The sequence below is a fragment of the Lactuca virosa genome, chromosome 8 (assembly GCF_052849685.1).
Source record: "Lactuca virosa cultivar CGN04683 chromosome 8, Lactuca_virosa_CGN04683_v6, whole genome shotgun sequence".
Classification (NCBI taxonomy): Eukaryota; Viridiplantae; Streptophyta; class Magnoliopsida; order Asterales; family Asteraceae; genus Lactuca; species Lactuca virosa.
Window position 1 is genome coordinate 137097843 of NC_136433.1, and position 13937 is coordinate 137111779.

Genomic DNA, 13937 nt, shown 5'->3' on the forward strand with positions numbered 1-13937 from the left:
GTCATCCATCCAAGACAATTTTTGTTCATTAAATTCATAATATAGTAACATAATTTGGATTTTTGTCCAATTTTGATATTATCACACGTATTCTTCCACCATTATATCTAAACATGTATAATCAAATTCTCCTACTTTTACCCATGTGAAACATGATGTCACACCCCCAAACCAGAACAGCTGAAACGTCCGGGGGCGGAGGACGTCATGCTCAATATCACAACAAATGTAAAATAGTAAAACAAGCAACAACATCCATTGCATTAATAATATAGTTAATACATGTGTGTTCATTGTATATTTGTATGACACTAAAAGTATAGCAAAATAAAAGACGAGTCTTGAACATGCTCCGTCCTCTCGAAACCTGTGCTAGCGTACCTGTCTAGTGGTTCCCTGAGAATACAAGTTATTTTGAATGAGAGTATCAACATTTAAGTTGGTGAGTTCATAAGTATTTAGTATTTAATGTTTGTATTTGTTCTATGAAAGTGTTAGTTTGTGTTCTCCAGAAAATCTCATATTTTCTATAATAAATGAATAGTAGTCTTCAACCCTAAGACCCAAATGTTTGTATGTTTTGTTCTCTGTAACAGTGTAAATGTATGTTTGTACTCTGAACTAGTATGATGTAAATTTTCCATAAAAGTAGACTATATTTACTAGAAAAATAGTATGTTTGTTCATGTATGAACTTTTCTGTATGCATATAATGGAAACTAATAACTTGCAGTTGTATTGTTTAAAGTAACACCACCGAAGTAAGTTGGTTTTGTAAACCGATTGTAAGATTACTAATCAAATGAAGTTATTTGAATATATATTACTCGTAATAGGTCGGGATTTTCTCCCTGTGAGTTCTTATAACCATACTAACCCTGTCTGCCTGATAACAACGGTTTTCAGGCGTCAAAACTGTTAACAACATTTGTCATCCCATGCCTGCCGACCTGACTGTAGCTAACAGTCGGGATGTAGGATTGTCAGTCCCAACATAGATCTATACACAATTGTCATCGCTCTCCCTACAAGAGACTATATTTATAAGCTCAAGACTTTTACCCATACTTAGATAAGTACATAAAAATGACTCACAAATTGTTTCAACGTATTACGAGTAATAACTGAGAATCCTTTTTGTTTATAACTTAACCTTGTGAAAATAGTTTTGTTTGTCCCTTAACTATATTTGTTATAAATTATAAGTATGTTTTTGTTTTGTTATGAAAATTGTTGTGTCTTAACATGTTTGTAAGTTGTTTCATGTAATGTTTCTTTGATCTACAAAATAGTATGAATTGATTCCCTAAACTATACCTATTATAGTTTACTAGTATGTTTGTCTGTACTGTAAATGATTTGAAGAAAGGCTCATTTGTTCACCTTATACAAGTGATTTAAGTATGTTCTTGAAAATGAGATTTAATATTCATGTATATATTTAGCATGTATAATTATGATTTAGCCGACATTCAGACTTATGATCCTACCCTAAGACCACAACCAAACAAGGAACAGGAGTTACAGTATTAGCAATAGTCCTAAGTCCGTTAAAGCATACTTATACATAAATATATAAATGAATACGATTTTGATAATAAACAACGATCTAAAATAGTTTAAAAGAGTTTGAAAATGATTTTTGACAATATTTGTAAGTATAAGAAATTCTTTGTTTGTTTGTTTTCATATGTAAGAGTTAACACAATTTTATTGTGTTCTACTTGTATTCTCTCCTTAAAAACATTAAAAAAGGTAAATTGCAGGGGTATGAACTCACCTTATGTGAGTGATTCGTTTGAAGGTTCGATATAGGATGTTATTTCCACGAGTGAAGTCCCGTAGCAAAACTGAGTCCTAATTAGCATTTTATGTAATATATATATGTATACAATTAGTGTATATAAACATAAGAATGACAAGGAATTGGACTAATTTGTAAGTTTAACTTACAAATAAGAGTGTTAGAAACAAAATGGAAGGCTGCTAGGAGTTTACGGCTAGCCTGGGAGTTCACGGCCCAAGAAGATCTTGGTGTTCTTGAGTTTGCGGTTGAGTGTTCTTGAAGGAATGAAAGAGATTCAAGGGTTTACGACCCAATGATCTTGATGAATGAAGAACACTTGAAGACCCTAAGCAATATTCAAAGGAAGAAGGATGATAGTTTAGAGAGAATGAGGGTTTCGGTTGGTGTTCTTGAATGTGAGAGGGTGAGTTTTCGGCTGGAATTGAAGAAGCGAGGGGGAGTTCACGGTTCAACCCCTATATAAGGTCAAAACTGATGGGACACCTTCATTGGTTTCCACACCGAATGGATAAGACCGGAGTTTACGGTCCGAGGAGTGGGTTCTCGGCCGTGAACCTCGTTTGCGGCTGCAAACCGTTTGCGGTCCGAAGTCTTAAGCTATGCGAGGGTTTGCGGCTGCGAGGGTTTGCAGCTCGGATGAAGGTTATCGGTTCCATGCAATTCACTACTAATTCAAGCAACACTTCTAATTAAATGTTTTAAACCAATCTAGAATTTAAATCTACTTTATATAAGATAGATCAAAGTAAGAAGCTTGACTTTAGTTCGACTTTTACGATAAAGAAAATAACGGGCTGTCACACATGATAAATACTAATATCGTAATATTTATACCTTTATCACACATTATAACAAAATATCAATGTACTTTACTTATTTCATCAGTTATTTCATTAACATATCTCCAAGCATATAATTTTCATACAATAAGATTTCATGACTTGTCCAAGCATAGATTTCACTGAAACTTGGTCATTGGGACATATTTTTCCATATTGATCGTGGATTAGAGATGAGTTGGTGAAGAATTATACATCCCAAGCTTTAGATCGCTTCATTGTTAATTCTATAATTGAATTCAACTCCAAATAGGTTACTTCTTCCAAAATCTCCATAGATGAGTTTCACCACCTTTAAAATGTACGTATGGAGAAAGGAACGGGTTGTTGCATTTTATTTGTCTATATTTTTTAATCTTACCCTCAAGTTACATGTTTGTTACATTAATTTTTTTTCAAACCACGCCCACTTAACATGTTTGTTACATTAATTTTGGTTCCTTTTCCACATTTAATCCTTCCTCGGTCGTCATATGATTATTACGGTTTAATTTCATTTAAGTGATTCAAGCATTTGGTTAAACATACTTTCTTTCTAATTTGACCTTTTTAATTATAAAAACTTATATTAAACTGTTGTAATTTCAACATTCAACTTTTTTTATTTATCATTTAAACCATATTTCAATTATTCACATTATTAAAACTTGATTATTTATTTGTTGATTAAATAAGATTTCTTACATATGTATTTTTAAAAACTTGAAGTTTACTAAAAAACTCTAGAAAAAAAAACATACGTTAAAGAAAACTGATCCGAACCAACCAAATTATAAATCAATATATCAACTTTTATTATTCGATTTTTAAAAGTCAAGACATTTAAATAATATAACTTTAAATAAAAAAATTAAGTTATCACGTTTACAACCATAAGTTATTCAATATATTCATCTTAATATACAATAATTAAAAAATATAAGGAAATGATTAAGTTGTCAAATAATTATTTATAATAAAATTTTATCATAATTTAATATAATATTTATAAAAATCTTTTGAAATATTGTTATTAAATATTTTTTATAAATAAAAAGTATGATGAACAAAAATTGAATAAAATATACTAGTTCAAATAAATAAAATATAATTAACTAAATTTAAAGTTATTTAATTTTCAGATAATTGGTTCTAAACTTAGTAGCCACAACAAATCTAAACCCGAATCAATAAATCATACATGTTACAAAAGCAATTCAGAATACCCAAACTATATAGTTAAATTCAAATTGTTCAATTAGAAAGTTTAGTTTTATCTAAACAGTGAACAACATAGCCACAATCATCATTCTTTCTTTTTGTCGTCACCACCTTAACAGGTTCCTTACACTACCGTCTAAATTGTTTCATACCGTTGCTTATTTTTTTCGATTTGAAACTTGTCAATTGTCACCTTAATTGTTTCTCCCATCATTGTCTTGTATGTTTCATTCCATATATGACTTGTTATCGATCTAAAACTTAAAGACACACACCTTGTTTCCACTCTGAATCTTGACAGAGAGAAGCCCTTCATATTCTTTAGGGTTGATCATTGTTTTGTATCTTATCTTTTTGTATCTTATCTGTTATTGCTCAAACGACAGTTTTTGTGAATAATATATAATATGTCCATTCATCTTCTCTGATGTTGTTCCACTGTCATTTTCATACATCCGACAAAAATCTCACATTCCATTTACATCGGAAAAAAAACATGCATATTTAATCTTTTTGTATTCCATGTTTATTCAAGATCTTAGGATTTAATATCTTTGCATTTTAGATTTATTATGAATATTAGGTTTTAATGTCGTTATTTTATAAATTTATTCGATATTTATTGTTCAAAGTATGTAGTTTTATTATTATTATTCATTATGCCTTGTATTTGGTATGTTTTAGGTCAACATGTTTTTCAAAATGTTGGTAGAGAGAGATAGATAGATAGATAGATAGATAAAAATAGAGAGACGATGGTAGTATTATACATACATATATATATATATATATATATATATATATATATATATATATATATATATATATATATATATTAGCATGTAAATTTAAAAAGAAATAAGTAAGATCGATGTAAGTGAATCCCCGTCGAGTGCTTAGTCTGATGGTACGCCCAACGTTAGGGGTTCTACGCCCAACGTACTCGTTGGGTGTTGACTTTCTGTTGACTTCGGCTAACTTTGACTTTTGGTCAAAGTTTAGGGTTTTGGACCTAAGGAGGGGAAAAATGGTCCTTTTTGCCCCTAGAAGGTTTAACCGTGGACCTAGGACTCATGAGTGGTTTGAACCTTAATTTTAATTAAGGATAATTATTTTGTTAACCAGTTGGGTCTAGCTGTTATGTTATGTTACAATATGTTATGTGTTGATATGATATTTGTTGTACTGGGGTTGCTGATAGCCAACCGGGGGATTGTGGATAACCTCCCTAGCCTGTTGTTAGGTCACTGAGACTGCTGATAGTCCCAGGGTTGCTGATAACCCATAACTGTTAATTTATGTTGTGTTGTATGTGGTATCTTAGGGAACTCACTAAGCTTTGTGCTTACAGTTGTTGATTTGTATGTGGCATGTACTTCGCAGGACCGCGGGAAAGCAAAGGTTTGATTGTACACACGCACAGGAAGTTTACTACTGGGACATGATCTTTTGTACTTTGATAACTATCACACTTGTGTTTTGAAATGATTTATAATTGATCTGGTTGTAAAACTCTGTTTTTGTAAGCTTTAAAATTGAAAATTTTGGTCTAAAATTTGAGGTGTTACATTATCGATGGACTGAGACACAAATGACCGACTCGCAATCAAAAATCATAAGAGCATGCAAGGAATTCACTAAGAAGATACCTAGCAGAATCATAAACATAAACATACCATAAAATAATTTTACAGAATAATAAATGAAAACATACGAGTAACGACGTCCGGTGCCACCCTGGCCTCCTCTGCTGTGAGCTGGAAAGCACGAACTCGACCCCTCGGGGGCTCCACCCTACCCTAGTGTTCATATGTGGTCCTCAAAGTAATAGGGTTTGGAGCATGTACCGGCCTGGCAGCAAGCAAGGGACACTGGGCCTTTATATGGCCCACCTGATCACAATGGTAACAAATCATGGTGTTCGGTGTCGGGGCCTGCTGGTGACAATATCTCGCACAGTGTCCCTCCTTGCTACCTTTGTGGCATCCTGAAGAATATCAACAAACACCCTCATGAACCTTGTCGTACTTTCCACAAGTGTGACCCCTCTGTCCTCTAGATTGTGCATCAGCGGGCTTGAACCACTTCTTTGCAGGCTGGGACTGAACTGGATCATTACGTTGCTCCCTCGTTTGCGTCTCTATCTTAATCTATCGCCTCCTCGTAGTCTCCTGGAGCTCGGCGGGGGTATTGTATCACTGTGTAGACATAAACTTCCGAATATCCGTCTTGAGCATGCTCAAGTACTAGGTCATCTGAGCCTGCTCCGAAGCAGCAAACTCAGGGTAGAAAAGAGCCCTCTCCGTGAACATCTTGGTGATCTTTGTCACCGTCTCAGTCGTCTGCCTCAAATTTAGGTACTCCTAAGCCAATCTCTCTCTCTCTCTCTCTCTATATATATATATATATATATATATATATATATATATATATATATATATATATCTTTCACGCCCAGGGGGACATATCTTGTACGAAACATCTCCAAGAACTGCTCCCAAGTAACCGCAACCCTCTGCTCATGAGTATACGAACCACTCACCAATCTACACCAATCCTTCGCCCCTAACCGGAGAACGTTCAGGGCGTACTTGACCTTCTGGTCAGCAGGGCAAGAACATGTGAAGAAACAACCCTCCACATCAGACAACCACCTCATCGCCACAATCGAGTCCCTGACCCCATAAAACTACGGTGGCTTCGTATTGCCGAAGTTTTTGGATTAGGTGTCTAATCCCATAACTATAATTGGTATGTACTTGACCCGAGAGTAGCATGGTCCATTTTGGGTTGCATTCACCAGAACAATTTGATAGGATGGATATTTGAGAAAGAGGTTATTTGTGATTTATTAATATATTATGAGAATAATATATTAATTGAGAAATCATATTATTTAATTAGTATTGATCAAGAAGTAATTTGGAATTAATTTAGTGATCAAAAGAGACTGATTAAATTAACGGGGACTGATTATGTAAATCAGTGATACATATGGTTTGGGCTAATGATCAATGATTGATTTGTGATGGACTAAGCTTATGAGATAGTCCATGAAGTTTTAGTCCAAATCAACTGTTTGATCATAAGCCTAAGTGTAAGAATTAGGATTTACAAGTGACTCTTGGAATTCTATACTATATATGTAACCCCTTCAACCCTAAAATCGGCACTTGTTGTTCCATAAGGAAACCCTAGCCGATTTGTGTCTCCTAGCCTCTCTCTCATTATCCTCCAATTGTCGGTGGTGTTTTGTGAACCATTTGAGGCATCACACTTGAGGTGCTAAGGTCTTGAAAGGCCAAGTTCTACAAGCTACAACAGATATGTAACCATCTAACTCGGTTTTATGTTTCAAATATCAATGTTGTATGCTAGTTAGGCTTATGCTTTGGAAAATGAAAATTGCATGTATAATTAGAGAAAACTTAGATCCAAAGCATTAGCGTTGTATGTGCACCATAGGAGTATTATAGTACATAAAACCCATCAGTGGTATCAGAGTCATGAGTGTTTTCTGTTATATTAATGCATTGGTTAATTGTTCAAAGTTTAAAAAATTGGAAAATTGTTGCCTGAACAATGGACTCGGCGAATCCCGTGAGTGGATTCGACGAGTTGGGTCATTTGGTGATGAACTCGACGAGTCCAATATCTAACTCGACGAATTGGATCATCAGGTTGCAATTTTTCGGGTTTTTTGGCCATAATTGGATTAGGATCATTGCCTTAAACTGTTTTGTATCATAAAATCTGGTTTTTCTGATATGGTGGTGATTATCCTCATCCAATTAAAACATAAATTGTCAAATTATAAAATAATTACTAGATTATATGATAAACTAATTATTTGTATTATTTGATTTGAATTGTCTTACTATATGAATTTGATTAGGTCAAATTGGTAAAAGATAAAGTTATATGATTATTTTATTAGTTTAAATTTGATCTAAATGTTTTAAAGGGAGTTACAAAACTTGCCATCAAGTTTTGGAATGCAAAAGGTTTTGAAGAGTTTCAAAACTTGTCCTCTAAGTTTTGGAATTTAAAATTTGATTAAAAGTCTTAATTATGAAATATTAAATACTAAAACTTTTGGTTTCCATAACCTAAATTAAGAATTAAAACGTTTTAATTATGACTTTGTTGATAATTAATTAAAAGAGTATTAATAAATCCATAATAGAATGGTTTAAAGTTTAATTAAATTAAAAGTCTGATTTATTAATAGATTAAACCACTTAGTATTTTAAAAGTTTAAAATACACCCTTATACTATATAAAATCAAAAGTCTAATATATCATATATGTATAAGTTAAAAAGTCAGTCTTACCGTTAGTAGGCCTCATTTACGAAGTTGGTCTATAAGGGGTATTTAAAGAAGCGGCCTGTAAAATGACCGCTATTGGGTATACACTCTTACCCACCACACCCTTGACCAGTGGAGGGTCGTTAGCCGAACGAGTTTGATAGGAAATTTAAATCCTCATTAAAAGTATAATGAAATATAAAGTAACTAAACCTTTTATAAATTCTCAATCTTAGTTACTTTAGGAAAATGTCAATTTGATGTTAACACATGAAATTGCACATTGCACCTTATTGATCAGTTAGTGGAGCGTACCAAGCTAATTTGCATGGTTATTCACACATTATTTGTGATCCTCGGTATCCCAGTCACAAAATTGAAGGGAATAATCGAGATTAAACATGCCATTGAAAAGTTCAATAAATCTCAAAAGATCTAGGAGTTTCATTTAAAAACCTAATTCATTTAGATTTCGTTTTCATGGTGGAATTGGTAAATCGTCATTTACCTACCGACAAATAGTTTGCAATTAGATTACGGCATCCCTCTTCCGAATTGTAAATTATTGTGTTGGTCCTAGCCTTAATATTTCATTTGGGTGTTATATTAAGGTCTAAATCAACTAACTTGAATTTCTCCCTTGTAGATGTCTAATACTGACAACTATGGTCTTCCCGAATCTTTTGGAAAAGGTTTTCCTCAAGAAGATGATGTTCCACGTTTCGATCGAGGAAATAGAAATCATTCTTCACTTTCACCACCTCCTCCAATTATTCTCCATGGCCCACATGTTCGTCGGCTTGAAAATTTCAAGATCACTCAAGCCCTATTGGCAAGCAAACATGAAGATGGAAAGTCTGTATGTGCTCACGTCTTGGACATAAAGTTGCATATTGACAGGCTGGGAACGTTGGGTGTCGTGTTCCCAATGAAGTTGGCTGTTGACTTGGTTCTTCATTCACTTCCTAAGTTATATAGTGAGTTTGTTAAAGACTACTATGTGACAGGCCACGACGTGACCCTTATGGATCTTACTTATTTGCTTATTGCTGCTGAATTGACAATGATTTGGCGCACTGGTAATGCAAACTTGATTGGAAGATCTACTTCCCAAACTTCCATGGACATTGGCAACATTTGAAGTCCAGAAAAGCTTTCTCTTCCCAATGGAAATGGATTGGCCAAGGTCAAACCGTTTGACCAAATGGTAAAGAAAAAGGCTATGTCTGTGATTGTCTCGTGTACCATTCCGAGAGAGTCTGTTTGTTTCTATTGCCAAGAGAAGGGGCATTGGTTGCAAAGCTGCCCTGACTACCTGAGAAATCTAAGAGATGGTAAAATCAAATTGTATGGTTCTACTTCAGGTAAATTCACTATCTAACTCTATTAAGTTCCTACTTATAGATTCTTAATACATGATGTGATAAGATTGCATTTTGATGTTTTGTATGATCAAAGAAGAGAAAGGAAGCTTAAAAGAAGAGTAAGTTGATTCTGATCGTGAAGAGATGGATTTCGATCGCATGGTTCGATGATCAGATTTTTTGAGCTGCTGCTTAGGAGTTATGATAGATTGCTTAGGAATAGATAGCAACATAGTTTGCATTTGTATTTGCATTGTAAGGACAAGTTTTTCCGTACTTTTATAAATAAATAAATTTTGATTTTATTTTATATTTCTTTGCAATGACATTTGTGAAAATTGTTGTTTATATGTTTCTATTAATAGCAATATTGAAAATGGTTTGATTCTTAGTTATATCAATTGTGGTAGTGTCGTAATTTTCTAAGTAAGGAAAGATTCTCATCGCCCAAGTTTCAATTGGATAGAAACCTGGAATCATATGATGTATGAAAATCTTGGTACTTAGGAAATTAAGACTAATTCCTTGTTTACATATGTATGTAAGTCAAGTGAAAGATGAAAGGATCTAGTACACATTGATGAGTACTGGTCAGGTCCACCACAAAGGACGATAAAGTATATTCACCATGATTTACTGAAAGTTCAGTAAATATGGTTATGTTTACAAGTTTAAGTGTAATTCTAATACCTTGAAAAGTTTCAATGTATAGCAGAACGAATAAGAAGAATCAATTAGGTAGAAAGATAAAAGTTTCTCCAATCTGAAAGGAAAGGAAAGAACTTTAGTATCGTGTTTTATGATCATCCTAATGATTATGGAACCATATCTCAATTGATACTCTAAGGACACCTTAGTGTACTTGCATAACTAAGAAGAGGAATCAAGAATTGTTGAAATGGTTAAATTAATAGGTGAGTCATACTTCGTTCCAAAATCGAGTCTTAGAGTCATACTCCAAGATTGTGCCTTGAGTGACTTAATCTTAAGTAGGTTTATAACACATCATGAAATGTGAAAGGTGTCTTACTCTTGCACATTTGAAATTGGTAATTGTGATGTCTTGGATAAGACAAAGACCAACTAAGACCAATTATGTGAAGTGTTTTTCTTGATAAGAACTCACACTAACTCTTGAATATTTGATTGTCTAGAAATGTTCCTTGACGGAGAATCTTATATTTCAAGAGGTCAGTGGGAGTCTTAATGGTCCTGAATAGGTTCAGGAACTAATCAATAATAAACCTATTGTTTATCATTAGCACACGACTTAAGGTTTATAACCTATCGTGTTGACATATTCTTGTTTCCGTGCCTATTCCAATTAGTTTGACTATGCATGTGAGTTATATGAGTTCTCATTTGAATGCATAAGGCAAAGCACCTTGATCAATGGAAAGTACATTGATTTGTATAGGTGAGCTGCTCAACAACATGGAAGCAATGGTAGGACCCTTGTGCTACTATATGGCAGGAAATTAAGATTGAACTAGTTCAGTCCATATGAGTTTAGATTTGTCACAAACCTTGTCTTGTGATTATGGTTTTGACAAATTCACATGGATAGGAACACATACACCATTAAATCTAAGTGGTAAAGTTTTCTCTCCGCTTCATGAAAATGATTGTGAGGAAACGCTTTCACTAAGTAGATTTTAAAGAGATTACAGTTGTGTTAATTGCATTCTCAAATTCGATTATGATTACGACATCCCTCTTCATAGTTCGAATTGTGAGAAATGGAAAAAAGTTTGAACAATCGGGACTTACTGCTGTAAGTTCTAAAATTGTTTAGACACACATGTGAGCTTTCTAATGAAAGGTGTATAAGCTTGTGAAGTCTAAATAAAAGACTTTTCGAAGCACCAAGTATCAAAAATCTAAACTTTGGAAAGAAAGTCAAAAATTTCTAGAAGTCCAGCTGATTTCTGGGTACATGTCAAAGCTAGTGGGATCATAAGTGTTATGCTTGTGAGAATGTAATTATTATGCTAGTGGGAGCATAATTATTACGTTAAGTATTGCGAGTTAACAATGCTAATTATAGAAAACAAAAGTTTACAAAGTTGCACAGTTTGAAAAGATTGGTTTGTAATAATTAAGGGAGATGAACTCATACTTCATTTCAAGTCTAAAAGCTTAGATTGAGATTTTAATAGAATTTAGTCATGAACATATATGAATGTTATGATGAAATGATTCAACATAACGAAATTTTATATATGGAAATGTTATAGCGAGAGACTGGTAAAGTATCATGCCTTTATGTAAGACATTATGAATCGTGTCCCATATGCTTCGGGTATAGGATCGATTGAATATGCTATAATATTTGTGTGTTTTGAATTTTCCAAATGCATAGGGCATTAAGAAGGAAAATGGACCGGAACCGTATATGACCAAAGTTGTTAAACAACTGTTAAGGACAATACAAAGTTCGCCAAAGATTGGTTGCTTATGAACAGTTGGAAGTATAGTAATGGATGGACCATATTGACATGATTATGAATAGATAGGATTGTCACATGGAAAATATGGAAATGTTTCCATAATGGGAGTTGGATATTAAGAATCTATGTGTAAGTCAGAAACTTTCATGCAAAAATGATGTTCAAAGGAATGTACTTTGAATATGAGACTTTGTATTTGTGGAATTGTCCTGTAACAATCTCCAGTGGAGTAATTTGTAATATCAATGTCCAAGTCTCTGTGACTTTGGTCCATTGACATTACAAAAAGGATCATTGCATGATAGTTTAGAATCTAACACATTCTAATAGTGGCAAGAATTTCGTATTCTTACACTTACGATAATGATTTGGAATTATGAAATGAGTGTCATTGGAAATGTTTACAATTGATCTATTTCACAAAGTAATGACCATAGGTAAACATAGTGTGCATGCTTGGAGCATGGGATAATTAACTATTGTTTTAATTCAAGTATTAAGTTGATTAGTCGAAACATTATACATTGAATAATGTGAAATCAATATGGTGATTAAATAATAAGTGTTTTTCTTTATATTCAAAAGTTTTGAGACCATATTGGATTCGATTATTCTTGTGTTTCACTTCGCATGGTTTACTTCCCGAATAACTAGGTTATCCAAACATCCACAGTCAATCATACTTTGGAAGTAAGTAATGAGGTATGATTGTCATGAATCCGACTGTAGATTGTCTAAGTGCTTAGACATAGCACAAGTTTGTTGCAGTGTTCATGAGTACTCCTGTAATAAGATTTGAGTATTGGATTAAACCCACGCTCATCTGAATCACTTCATGGATTTTATCACAAGTGATTATGAGAGGATAATATATTATATTCTTGAAGCAGAGCCATATGAGTTGTAGTTTACAAATCGGTTTCACATTGATGATACGTAAATGCACCAGTAACTTGATGTTATAAAACGTATTGTTGTATGTGATTTGATGAGTAAATAGAGCAAACATATGAGTCGAAGTTTATTGATACGTAAATGCACCAGTAACTTGATGTTATAAAACGTATTGTTGTGTGTGATTTGATGAGTAAATAGAGCAAACATATGAGTCGAAGTTTATCCGTTCCTTTTACCCTAAGAGGGATAAAAGCGATATCAATGGGCCCCTCGATGATTTAGTGATGACACCTAAGCGCTTGGCCAAGCCTGGACTAAGTTGATGTGTTCAATGTAGTCTGTTGTCAGTCGTCATAAATCAGAAGCCGGGAAACAACACTTGGACGGAGAGAATGATTATAATCCATGTCTCAGTCCATACGATATCTCGTAGAATGGAGGAATATATGATCCCTTATCTAATGGACGCGTCAGAGTTCGACAACGGCTTTTGAGAGCTACGATTGCTAGTCGGTTTTTTAAGTCGTACTTGCAGTTATAGTTATTAGACTTATCCAAGTGGGAGACTACTGGATTAGGTGTCTAAGCCCATAACTATAATTGGCATGTACTTGACCCGAGAGTAGCATGATCCATTTTGGGTTGCATTCACCAGAATAATTTGATAGGATGGATATTTGAGAAAGAGTTTATTTGTGATTTATTAATATATTATGAGTATAATATATTAATTGAGAAATCATATTATTTAATTAGTACTGATCAAGAAGTAATTTGGAATTAATTTAGTGATCAAAAGAGACTGATTAAATTAACGGGGACTGATTATGTAAATCAGTGATACATATGGTTTGGGCTAATGATCAATGATTGATTTGTGATGGACTAAGCTTATGAGATAGTCCAAATCAACTGTTTGATCATAAGCCTAAGTGTAAGAATTAGGATTTACAAGTGACGCTTGGAATTCTACACTATATATGTAACCCCTTCAACCCTAAAATCGGCACTTGTTGTTCCATAAGGAAACCCTAGCCGATTTGTGTCTCCTAGCCTCTCTCTCATTATCC